The 13,741-nt window shown below is 44.5% G+C and overlaps 1 pseudogene; it reads left to right on the top strand.

Annotated features, from left to right (window-relative positions):
• The first annotated feature begins 1,253 nt into the window (after positions 1-1,253).
• On the top strand, positions 1,254-13,457 carry LOC143611946 (ethylene-responsive transcription factor ERF115 pseudogene; annotated as a pseudogene).
• Positions 13,458-13,741: the final 284 nt, after the last annotated feature.

Raw genomic sequence — 13,741 nt, 5'->3', positions numbered from 1 at the left:
TAAATTAAAAAACCAATTTTATAGTAAAAAAAATAAACGGGGCTTGGGTCACATCAAACCATAAGTATATTATTAACTTTCATAAATATTATTTATAATTAAAAAAACAATTTTATAGTAAAAAAATAACGGGTCTTGGGTCTCATCAAACCATAAGTATATTATTAACTTTCATAAATATTATTTATAATAACCAATTTCATAGTAAAAAGAATAAACGAGTCTTGGGTCTCATCAAAACCATATAGCTTTTAAACCGGATTATAAAATCTCATTTATTTGTGAAACAATTTATCATCAAACCATAAGTATATTATTAACCTTCATACAATAAAAAAAATATAAATTCAAAAAATAAATAAATATTAGAACAAACAATGTAAAACACCCCCGTAATACGGGGGATAAAAACTAGTAATATATATAAACGAAAGCTTTAAAAGCTCTATGGTTGTTCTATACATCTTCTTAAACCACCAGGTTGCTTTATCTATAAATGAAGGCTTCTCATGCATTTGACTCGAATTCATAGGTATAAGTTTTACCAACCCCATATAGCCCTTAAACGGGTTGTAACATCTCATTAAATTAAAAACTAATCTCACCAATATTTTTATAATTAAGAAACAATTTTATAGTAAAACAAATAAGCGGATCATGGGTGTCACCAAACCCGGATAGCTTTTAAACCGCGTTATAACACCTTATTTATTTGTGATTTTTTATCATAAAATATTAACTTGCTTAAAATATATAAATTAAAATTTAAAAAATATATAAATACTAAAAACAAAATTCAAATTCAATAAATATATAAATACTAAAAACGGGAATAAAAACTATAGTGTGATATTATATATAAAGGTTTTTATCTAAATTAAAGAAAATAATGTTTTTTTTTTCAGTTTCCGTTCGCATTATGTGTTCTCTCATTTTCTTTTTACTCGTTCTCTTTTTGTACGTATTTTATTTTAACGGTACACTCTACTCTATATGGATTAAACTCTTAATCTGATCCTATGCACTTAAGCACTTTACAATCCCATCAAGATGGCAATGGCTCTCTCTTTCTATTTGATATTATAAAAAATAATTTTAATTTACACAAAACTTTATATAGAAAATTGGTTGAGGACTATAAATTCTCGTCTACAACCCTACATTTACACGCACCTACCTAACTCACTCCCTCTCTCTCTCTCTCTCTCTCTCTCTCTCTCTCTCTGTGTGTCTAGAAATTACTTAAGGTCAAGATGGATGATCACCGGAGACATGGGAAGAGGCCTGCCCTTCCGGAGGACAACGACCAAGAAGCTGATGAAGAAGAAGTAGAAACATTCTGAAGAAACACTAACCGGACCCCGGACAGATTACTGGTAACCTGGGGGTTGGATAGCTGTTTCCCACGAGGGGTTAGACCCTTGGAAGATGGTTCTTCTGATAACCTGCAAAACAGACACCGTGAGCTCGTCACTGAGAAGGGGGGGGGTTCCTCCTTGTGACCACCCTCCGGCGTGAGAATCAGACTAGATTGCTCTTTAAATATAAAAGTATATTAAGAGATTGCTAGAGCAGATATCAGGTATAATATGATGATAATGTAGTAAGATATGTTGTCCTTAGATGATCATACCATTTGGGGTATTTATAGCCGGATGTAGGTTTCCAAGGAGGTATGGCCGGCTGCAACAGTGTTCCTGTTCATCAACAGTAGCCTACGCACGTGCCCTGCTGGTAGTTGGTGGGTAGGCAGCGGCTGATAGCGACCAGGCCTGCTGTATACTATTCCCTTTCCACCAACTGCCGGCTACGCACGTGGTATGACAGTAGTTGGTGAGTAGGCAGCGGCTTAATAGTGATACAGTACAGGAGCATGCTGCTCGCCATACTGTATCAGTGAGCTGTCGTATCCCTGATCAGATCTTTCGTCCATACCTCGTCAGGTACAGTAAAAGGTCCTTCAGTATACAGACTGGCTTATTTGGGCGGGAGTATTCCCCCTCCCGCCTCTGTGCGGGATTGCTCCCGGCTTTGCTCATTCCTTCAGGTGACACTGAATGATCGAGAGCTAAGTACCTAGTGCGTGTAGCCATGCTGCGCGGGTGGCCTTTCCTCATGGCTTGTATCCGAGGCTGCGGGAACAGGCGGAGTCCTTCACCATGGGAGGCATTTCCTGCGGGACCAGCTTGCATACTGCGCGTAAGGACGTCACGTCTGTGAGCATGGTTGGTCCTGCGGATCCAGTTGGTCTCTGCGCAGACGTCCCTGTTTAAGGTGAGTCTTGCGGGTCCAACTGGGCTCTGCTGGGACCTACCTCTTCAAGTCCCCCCAGTCCAATGTTCTTCTCATGCGTGTTTAATAAAGTGAGGTGAACTTTTGGACTTAAGCAAAGGGTTTTGAAAAGGGTTTTGTAAGGTTTTCCATGGGAAGTCCTTGTCACTTGCAGAAATGCCCGAGTTTCCTGCTTGGTCTTTGGGTATGATGCGGGTAGGTCTGTAACCTCCTCGCAAGTCAGGAGCATTGAGTCCTAGTTGTGTGGATTCTCCGTGAGGTTTTGGTAGTTTTGAACATAGTGATCAATTATGTTAAAACCACCAATTCCATCCTGGAGCTTCAAACAACGTAGTTCTCAACGTTCCCGCTATGCGGGGATGTTATTTCCGTTTCCGCAAGCATTGCCCAGAAAATCCTTCCTGGTTTCAATTCCCAGCGGAGCGCTAGGTATGTGAAGGGTTTTGCCTTAACACTGTACCAGCGCTCGTCTTACGGTTACTTTACTTCCAAGGTATTCCTAGCGTCAATTCCCTGCAGGTGCTAGGTACGTGAAGGGTTTTGCCTTTACACTGTACCCGCGCCTGTCTTATAGTTACTTGGTTGCCGAGGAATATTTGGCTTCAATTCCCTGCGGGTGCTAGGTATGTGAAGGGTTTTGCCTTTACACTGTACCCGCATCCGTCTAACGGTTACTTGTTCGCCAAGGTTTACTTGGCTTCAATTCCCTGCGGGTGCTAGGTATGTGAAGGCTTTTGCCTTTACACTGTACCCGCATCCGTCTAACGGTTACTTGTTCGCCAAGGTTTACTTGGCTTCAATTCCCTGCGGGTGCTAGGTATGTGAAGGGTTTTGCCTTTACACTGTACCCGCATCCGTCTAACGGTTACTTGTTCGCCAAGGTTTACTTGGCTTCAATTCCCTGCGGGTGCTAGGTATGTGAAGGGTTTTGCCTTTACACTGTACCCGCATCCGTCTGACGGTTACTTGTTTGCCAAGGGGTAAGGGGTATTTTCCCGCTTACTTTTTAATATTTTTGAATTTTAAATTTTGAAATTCGAAGAGTTGGTGGAAAGATAAGAACAGTCCAAACCTCTGAAACGTCGTGCGACGGTTTCTTCTGACTGTGTCAGGACGTGCAGGAAGTTATGGTGACGTGACAGAACATGGTCATTCCAGACGCTTTTCGTGGCGCGTGGGCACGATTTTTCGGGCGCGTGGCCGCGAAATTACTGGCACGCGTCCTGTCAACAGCTGTTGCCAGCCTGCTTTTTGCCACGTGTCATAGTTTCATTGCACCTTTGATTTCTCTCTCCTCCGCATTAAATTCACCGCATTAATTGCGATTAGTATATAAAGGGGGAGAGGCCCCTTTGTAATCCACACTTTCACCTCTTCTTCTTCTTAGTGATTTCCGGCAAATACTCCCCTTTTTCAGGCAAGCATTTTCCCGAAATCACTTCTTTCTGCAAAAATGTCTTCTCATGATGCTGAAGCTGTAGCCGACGATAGGAGTACTGCTGGCGAGTGCCAGTGTGCTCTACCTCTCGATCAGTACCAGTACATAGTCAGGAAGTTCATGCTCGAGTCTCTCGAGCCTGAGTTTCCTGAATCCCACCAGACTGTGTACGATGCCCCCAGTGGCAAGATCGGGGTATATGCTGCATTCTTTGTTTATGGGAACCTTAGGTTTCCATTGACAAAGTTTATGTATCGTGTCCTGGAGAGGCACGGTGTGCACCTGACCGAGGTGCATCCGATGGCGATTGCCAAGGTCCGGCACTTCGAGTGTGTGTGCCGGATTCTGGGTATTGAGCCCTACGTGGACCGCCTGATGACCTTCTATACTTGGAGGTGCGTCCAGGGGTGGTACACCCTAACAACCCGTATTAAGGGTTTGAAGATCTGCGTGACCGAGCGCAGTCTCCGATCGTGGAAGCGGGAGTTCTTCTACATCTCTGCCCGCGCCATCCCCATTGCTATGAAGTTCAAGAAGGGTCAAGCGCTTCCGAGCCTTCACGCTTCCAGCTACCAGGAGGCGGAATGGTTCGCGAAGATATCCCGGGTCCAATCTCCGGTTTACCGGTTTGCGGAGTCCGGGATGGTGCTGCTGGGGATGAGCCGGGTATGGAAGGATGCGTCCCGGTTTCCCATCCTTCTTGAATATGGTTTGAACTCTATTCCTTATGGTATGTCTTGTCTTTCTTGCTGATATTAGTTAATTTTCTAACTGTTTCTTTTTCTTTCAGAGGGGAATAATTTGGAGTCGCTCCTTTTCCCGCGGGAAGCTGACAGTCCTGTGCGGGTGGGCACTCGTGCTCTGGATGACAATGAGTTGCCCATCCTGGAGCAAACGGCGGATAGGTTTGTGGAGGTCTATCCGCCGGGCCAAGAGATCCTGAGCCACCGGCGGCCAGGTAAGGAGATATTCTATCCTGAACCCCTCAATGCTGTACCCGTTGCTGAAAATCCTTACGTCCTGTCTTCTGAGGAATCCGCAGATGGTCCTCCCCTTGTGCGGAAGAAGAAGACTGCTGCCGGCGTGAAGGGGAAGGAGAAGGCCACAGCTGATCCAGTGGTTCTATCTGACACGGAGTCAGATAGTGAAGAGGTGGCGGGGAAGCCCGGTGGTGAGAAGACCACTGCTCCGGAGGCTACGACCGTTACCTCCGGAGAACCAACGAAGACGACGGTGACCGGTACCAAGAGGCCGGCTCCCTCGGGTTCCTCCCCGCCCGTCCGTACGTTCAGGGTCAAGAAAACCCGTAAGTATAATCATAATGCCTTTGTAGATTTCACTTCATAATTTTCTTTTAACACTTTCTTCTTTGTGCAGGCGTGGATGTTGACGCAATCCTGGGTGAAACGCAGGGGAGTACCTCCTCGCCAATGACGGTAGGCTCGGTCAGCCTTCCTGAGGCGTCGACCCAATCGCCTGCGCCTGCATCCGCTGGTCCAGTTGCTCGTTCCGTCGAGCCAACTGTTCCGGCCGAGATGACGTCACCGCCGGCCGTGAGTGCGATTTTTACAGCATCCTTCACGGAACCGGCGGTTACTGCTGCTTTTAAGGAGGCGGCAACAGCGGCGGAGACAACGACGGCGACCACGGCGGCTGCCACCATTCCCGCGCCACCGGCACCGATGGCCGGACCATCAGGTACGCGCAGGGCTTCACGCCGATCTTTGCCACCTTCCCGTCTGCCTGACCTGTTGGATGGATTTCCTTTAGGTTCAGGTGATGGGTTTGGCGGCTATCGGCCTGTCATTGACCCTACAGGTGCGTAGGGTTCCTTTGTTTTTCCCTTATGTTTTTGATCATCTTTTCCTTACTGCTTTTGTTTCTTTTGCAGTGTCGGATTCCAATGAAGTGTATGTTCCTCGATGGAACATACGCCGAGGAACAACCCTTCGCACACCCGTGGAGTGCGTGGACTGGGCTCGCCACGCTGCTCCTCCGGGCGCGTTGGGGGAAGCCATGGTTAGCTACCAGGAGGGTAGGCTAACTAATGAGCTTCGGGTTCTCCAGGCCCGGATGCAGCCGCGCGTCGAGCTGCTTTGTCGTGAAAACGACAAGTTGAAAGCAGCTCACGCCAAGGACATATCTGAGGCGCGTGCTCTTCGGGAGGAGAACCAACAGCTGGCGGCAGCTGCCGCCGACAAGGAGAAGGCCTTCAAGGCCCTCGAGGTTGAAGTTCAGGCGCGACTCGAGGCCCGCTCCAAGGCTGCCCAAGCTGTGAATGAACAGCTTCGGTTGGCCAGGGAGACTGCGCGAAACGCAACCGAGAGGGCTGCCAAGGCTGAAGCCGTTGCTGAGCCTTTGCGTGTGGAGAATGAGGAGCTCAAGGCCAAATTAGAGGCTCTCCAACGCGCTCATGATGCCTTGGCAATGGAAGATGCCAAGAAACTCCAGGAAATCCTGGACCAAAGGGGGGTGCTTGACCAGACCCAGCGGAAGCTTAAGGGCGTCGAAGAGGCTGCCGCTAAGGAAGTTTTACTTGCCAACCTTAACAAGAGCGAAGCCGAACGCGCCCATACCGAAGCTCAAGCTGCCCTCCGATGGCTTCTTCGAGAAGCGTTGCCTCAGGTGTTTAGATTTATCTTCACGCGTCGGGTCTTTTCAGAGACCTCTTACGATGATGCTATGACCGCAGCCCTCAACGCTTCTCATGATGATGGGGAAAAGGCCGGCTTCATGCTTGGTCTAGGGTTTGTTGAGAAAGGCGTCCCGCCTTCCAACTTCCCTTTGTTCAATGTGGATACTGAAGCCATTTATGACCAAGCATTGAACCAATACGCCGCCTTCCCGCATCCAGTGGTGGAGAAGGTGGACGAAGTAGCTGCTGCTGATGATGGATTAGCTGTCCTCAAAGCGTTCCTCGAACCACCCCGTTCTTCTGACGGAGCGGGTCCAAGTGGAAGCGGCCCTGAGGCTTGATCCTGAAGATCCCTTCCCATTGCTAAGACTTGTATAGTTTTTTATTTTCTTTTAGGCGGGTAGTTACCCGGCCATTCTTGTAATATATTCTTGAAATATTAATCTTTTTGCGTATAAGATTGTTATTTCCTTCTTTGGGTTCCTTGCTTTATAAACTTATGACTTGCATACTTAGTTTAAATTAGCAATTTTCCAAGTGTTCCGAATAAGAACCTTTGAACGTGGTTGATAGTGGGTTAAAGTTTCGCTTCCTCCTTCGTGATTGTGCGGGTAGAACCGTCACTTGCACTTGGTAGGATGGCTAAACTTTAACCTTTATCTAACCTGCGTGTAGGTTTTTCTTACTTTTTGAGGATAAGTTAACCTTTGAACGTGGTTGATAATAGGTGTGAAGTTTTGCTTCCTCTTTCGTGATTGTGCGGGTAGAACCGTCACTTGCACTTAGTAGGATGGCAAAACTTTATCCTTATCTGACCTGCGTGTAGGTTTTCCTTGCCTTTTGAGGATAAGTTAACCTTTGAACGTGGTTGATAATAGGTGTGAAGTTTTGCTTCCTCTTTCGTGATTGTGCGGGTAGAACCGTCACTTGCACTTAGTAGGATGGCAAAACTTTACCCATACCTGACCTGCGTGTAGGTTTTTCTTACCTTTTGAGGATAAGTTAACCTTTGAACGTGGTTGATAATAGGTGTGAAGTTTTGCTTCCTCTTTCGTGATTGTGCGGGTAGAACCGTCACTTGCACTTAGTAGGATGGCAAAACTTTACCCATACCTGACCTGCGTGTAGGTTTGCCACGTTATTGGGTTCGTGCGGGTAAGACCGCCTTCCCACGCAACGACTTCACGTAATGTGAATGCCGTCACCAGTGTTGGATAGTTTTAACCGTTCGACGCGCGGTTGTTGATAGGTTATTATTCAGTTTCGTTAATGATTCATGCGGATAGACCGGCACTTTCATTTTTGGGTGCTGAACTTTTTCCCCTTCAACTGACCTGCGTGAAGGTTTGTCACGTTATTGGGTTCGTGCGGGTAGGACCGCCTTCCCATGCAATGACTTCACGTAATTATGCGGTGAAAACCGGCATATTAGTGTCCAGAAAAGTATTAAATGTAAAATCATCAGCTTCGATATTCTTAAGAGAATCATTTCCATTAGAAGTGGCTCTTGGCCTTTTCTTTACAAATTGGAATTGATTTACATGCAAACTGTGTAAATGAGCTCCCTTCCTTGTTGGGATGGGAGTGCCATCGAGCCGATACGCACCTGGTTCGGGATCTCGTTCTTTACGCAGCATGTAGTCTCGCTTTTGAAGCTGGAATTGATTCGTGTTTTCCCCAGCTGGGGTTCTATACGCACCCGCCTGCTCAGGCTTTATTACGCCACGAGGTGCGCGAGCGTCCCATCTCTGACAAATGCTTCGACCATATCTTTTACATCTATGCATTCTTCAGTGTTGTGGCCCTTTGTCTTGTGAAAGTCACAGTATTTGCTCCGATCTGCATCGTGACGATGTCGGATTATTCGCGGTTTTGGCCATGGGAGCCCTTCAGTGGCGAATATCTCAGTGACGCTTTTGGTGAGTGGCGTCCATCTGGAGTTCCGGTGCGACTGTACATTATCCCTTCCGCCCAACCGATTTTGCAAGCCGGATGAGGTGTCAAAGTTTACCCTTGACTGCCAGATACCTAGCTTTCGTTTTTTATTTAATCGGGCGGTGAGGACATTGTCTTCTCTCGTCCTCTGGGTGTAGAGGTTTGTGCTCTGTGGGAGATCTCTACCCAGTTGCTTCTCTGTTTCCGCATAGCGTTTTGCTGCTGTCATGATGCCATCCCATGTGGATGGCATGCCATCTTTACCCGTTAGGGTGCGGATGAGCTCTGGGTCATGTGCGCCCTGGATGAAGGCAGCGCGAACAAGATCTTCACTGATATTGCCCAAACTTAGCTTCTTTGAGTTGAAGCGAGTGATGAAGTTTGGCAGAGATTCGTCTTCCTCTCGTATGCATTTGAGGATTGTCCATTGCTCCTCGGTATACTTCCGTTGCTGGCTGAAGTGTTGGCTAAACTTTTGTTGGAAGTCTGCCCAGTCGTAGATGTGGTTGACCGGTAGACGATCGAACCATGCTCTAGCAGCCCCAACCAGCGTCATTTGGAACATGTAACACCACGTGGGTTCCGTCCAATTGCTGACGGTTGCCCCTGCTATGAACCTGTTCAAATGATCGTCTGGATCAGATATACCGTCATATGTGCATATGTTGGGCATTTGTTTGGCACTCTTTGGGGCGATTGCTTCAGCAATGTCCCTTGCAAATTTGGACGTTCCTGCATTTGCAACGTTTGGTCTGAACGTTTTAGAGAAGTCTCGTGGACTTCCACCTGTGCTTTTTGGTTTGAAGGCTTGTCCAAAATGCCTTTTCGGTTGGGATTCCGTTTCCTTACGCTTCCCTTTTGCCCTATGGCGAGGGTTCGCGTCGGAGTCGGATTCCTCCGAGTCATCCTCCCAGTATTCGAATTCGTCGGCCTGTTGTACGGAACGCAAGCGTTCGTCCAACTCAGCCTGGAATTCCTTTTGTCGTGCCTCCGCCCATGCCTTAACTTCATCGAGAGTCTGGCGGGGGAGTCTTCGTTTCTCAACCTGGGTATCAGTGGATCCCAGTAGGCGCTCATTTACTGCACTTGCCCCAGCTTTGGTAAGTGGGGTAGTGTTCGTAAAATTTACTTCGCTTGCCCCGGCTTCGGTAGCCGGGGTAGTGTTCGTAAAAACTGTGTTGCCGGTATTCCCCCTAGTAGCAGGGGTTATGGTTACCGGAATTTCTCTAACCATCTTTGTAGAAGTTTGAAAAACCTGAGAAAAATAAAGTTCTAGCTTTATGCACGGATGGCGCCAATGAAGAAACACTAACCGGACCCCGGACAGATTACTGGTAACATGGGGGTTGGATAGCTGTTTCCCACGAGGGGTTAGACCCTTGGAAGATGGTTCTTCTGATAACCTGCAAAACAGACACCGTGAGCTCGTCACTGAGAAGGGGGGGGGGGTTCCTCCTTGTGACCACCCTCCGGCGTGAGAATCAGACTAGATTGCTCTTTAAATATAAAAGTATATTAAGAGATTGCTAGAGCAGATATCAGGTATAATATGATGATAATGTAGTAAGATATGTTGTCCTTAGATGATCATACCATTTGGGGTATTTATAGCCGGATGTAGGTTTCCAAGGAGGTATGGCCGGCTGCAACAGTGTTCCTGTTCATCAACAGTAGCCTACGCACGTGCCCTGCTGGTAGTTGGTGGGTAGGCAGCGGCTGATAGCGACCAGGCCTGCTGTATACTATTCCCTTTCCACCAACTGCCGGCTACGCACATGGTATGACAGTAGTTGGTGAGTAGGCAGCGGCTTAATAGTGATACAGTACAGGAGCATGCTGCTCGCCATACTGTATCAGTGAGCTGTCGTATCCCTGATCAGATCTTTCGTCCATACCTCGTCAGGTACAGTAAAAGGTCCTTCAGTATACAGACTGGCTTATTTGGGCAGGAGTATTCCCCCTCCCGCCTCTGTGCGGGATTGCTCCCGGCTTTGCTCATTCCTTCAGGTGACACTGAATGATCGAGAGCTAAGTACCTAGTGCGTGTAGCCATGCTGCGCGGGTGGCCTTTCCTCATGGCTTGTATCCGAGACTGCGGGAACAGGCGGAGTCCTTCACCATGGGAGGCATTTCCTGCGGGACCAGCTTGCATACTGCGCGTAAGGACGTCACGTCTCTGAGCATGGTTGGTCCTGCGGATCCAGTTGGTCTCTGCGCAGACGTCCCTGTTTAAGGTGAGTCTTGCGGGTCCAACTGGGCTCTGCTGGGACCTACCTCTTCACATTCCCACTTTATAATTCCCCTCGTTCTGAACAAGACATGTCCGCCATCGTATCCGCTCTTTCTCAGGTCATTGGAACCACTGATGACTTCCTAACTTCTGCTGATGCTAACCATAATTATAATTATAATTATAATTATCAACCACCGCACACTCAACAACAACCTGGTAAAACTTTCTAATCTAAATTTATTAATCCATTCTTATATTTAATTAACCTTGTACAAACTACACGTACGTACATGACATTTTTTGACTCACTTATCACTTAGGATATAATATTGGTCATTGGGTGGGGAGAAAACTCATGTCCGTACGTTGTGTATGTAGCGTGCATGCATTTGTTGTCTTCATGCATTCCCATCGTTCTAAACCTAGTATATATATATGATTATATATTCTAATCCCCAAAAACTAAAATAAAGATTGCACTAGGATTAATGGAATCGAATGATTGAAGGACCCACCACAAACCTATATTTAGGCTGTTTGCCATATATATATATATATATATATATATATATATATACACACACACACGTATTATATTTAAGGTGTCTGAACAAGCCAATTAACCAAACAAATCCTGAGCTCGCCTAAGCTGCTTTAGCGCGGCTTGTTTAGCTTCTAAGAGCTGCTCAAGTTTAGCTTGTAAAAAGTTTTTCAAACTAGCTAGTATTAGCTCGGCCCATTTATTATTTGTTATATTTTGTTATTTATTTATACGCATTTATAATTACTTTTATATATTAATAATTATAGATTTTATGTATTACTCCCCCCATCCCATAATAAGTATTATAGTTTGAAAAACACAAAATTTAAGAAAGTTTGAATGATTGTATTTTTTGTTTAACAAATGACTATCATGCTCTTGACATATGTAAAAAGACAAAATTTAAAAATTTGAATGATTGCATTTGTGTAATGGTAAAGTTGGAAATTAATTAATAAACTTTAAAAGTGGACATTTGCAATGGGACAAACTAAAAAGAAAATGTGGACACTTTTAAAGGGACGGAGGGAGTATTATTTTTATCCTAGTTTTATTCATCATAGTAACTGTTATATATGTGAACAATATAACAAATAAATATAATTATATAATTAACACACTTGTTTAGGCTTGTGAGCGAAGCTTGGACCTAAGCTCGTTTATGAGATGAGCTTCAACAGACTCAAGTTTGTTTAAATTTAACTTGATTTGAGCTTCTAGTGAGCTTATCTCGAGTGGCTCACAAGCAGTTACGCTTGTTTACGTATATTGTTGGAGAAACCCTTTCCAGTCATTGTATTTAATGCAAAAGTAGTTACCTAAATTTAACATATAATCAATAAAGATCTCATGTAATTTCACGTGTTCGCATGGGCGGATCTACGTAATAGATTACGGGTTCACGGGAACCCACTGAGTTTCGGATTTTTAGTGTAATGCCTATATAAAAATCATGAGTGAACCCATAAATAAATTAAAGAGAGAACCCATACAAAGAAAGGATAAGAGCCGAATGGTTAGAAACCAGCTTTGTAACCTAGAGATCCCATGTTCAAATCTCTCTTCCAACGTGTATTTGACTTTTTAGGATTTCACTTTTTTCACAATTAACAGCAACTTTGAGCCTCATCGACTAGCCCTTCTTTGTGAGTGGATGCAACCTCAAGAGGTTGGAATTTGTTTAATTTGCTTATCTTCAACCCTTAAGAATGTTTTGGTATATATAATTTTTTAGGTGGAACATGTTCTATCCATAAGATGTGATACAAATCATATAATTCACTTGTTAGTTTAGTACGCGTATAGTTTGTTTTAACACCTTGCTGAGTTTATCAAAGTTCCTATAAACTGTATAATTGTATATTTCATTCATTGAGTATGATACAAAATTTGGCTTCTTATACTAAGGACATAGTTGATTAAACCAAGTTAACTTCACGGTAAATCCTAGTTTTCGGAACGAAATATTGTTTCTACTTTTAAAGAAAAGGCCCTGATTCTAGAATATGTTTTAGGTTTCCGAAAGGTTTGAGTCGGCCCGACCCGATCCAAAAATTTTAATGTCCGGTCTTATGAATTGAAATATTTATTAACAGTGAACCCTCTCAAAATAATTTCTAGATCCGCCACTGCGTGTTCGCACAGTCCGAAAGATTTTACATATATGTGGTAATCTTGATTTAGTGTCTAAATTTATAAGCTTTGACCGAGCTTCAAAGTTTCTGATGATCATTGAGGAAACATCTGTCACGAATATATATATTCTTAATCTTAATGACTAAAAAGTTTTATACTAAATCTATCTGAAATACTTGTCGTTTAATAACTGATGTTTAAAAAAATTATCTTCTTTTGGAATTTGATCTAACTGAGCTCTAAAGTGATCATAAGTTTGTTGTACAATTATGAAGTGAATACAAGGAGGAGACACTATAGAGGATTGAGGCAAAGACCGTGGGGAAAATGGGCTGCAGAAATCCGTGATCCGCAAAAGGGAGCAAGGGTGTGGCTCGGGACATTCGAGACAGCCGAAGCAGCCGTCCTTGCGTACGACGAAGCTGCCCTTCGGTTTAAAGGAACTAAAGCAAAGCTCAATTTCCCTGAGAGAGTTAGAGGAAATGCTGAATTACAAATGCCTGCACAAAGTTTTGCACCAACTTCTCCGCCTCATCGACCTCCGCCTCAATCCTCGTACCCTAATATTCTTGACTACGCTCAGTTTCTTCGCGGTTCTTACGAAAATGAGATGTTTACATCGGATAGAAATGGTTTGAATTGTACTGGATCACCTGTCATGGATATGGCCTCATCAAGTACTGTGGACCCTTCACAATGTTGGCAAGATTTTGATACAGAAAATGATCAATCAGGAGATCCATAGTTAAATATCACAACATAATCTGGAAGAAGATTAAGAACTTGAGAAACCTTGCAAGTTACCCTTTAAATTGGTGTGTTAATTTCTTTCTGTTTTAAATGAGTTTATCGCTGCCTTTTTGTTAATTATGATGGTTTTTGTTGCACTGGGATGACGATGTACATGTATGATGTATATAGCTCATGATCGATGTCTCAATATGACTGAAAACACTTATATGTTTTATGTATTTCAGACTTCAGTCCGTTGATAAATAAGATATATGACCTTCGTTTGTGGCAACAAAT

Source organism: Bidens hawaiensis, unplaced genomic scaffold (assembly GCF_021521415.1).
Source record: "Bidens hawaiensis isolate Kalapana, Puna unplaced genomic scaffold, B.hawaiensis_p1.1 tig00032758_1, whole genome shotgun sequence".
NCBI lineage: Eukaryota > Viridiplantae > Streptophyta > Magnoliopsida > Asterales > Asteraceae > Bidens > Bidens hawaiensis.
This window is presented reverse-complemented; position numbering and strand designations above follow the sequence as displayed.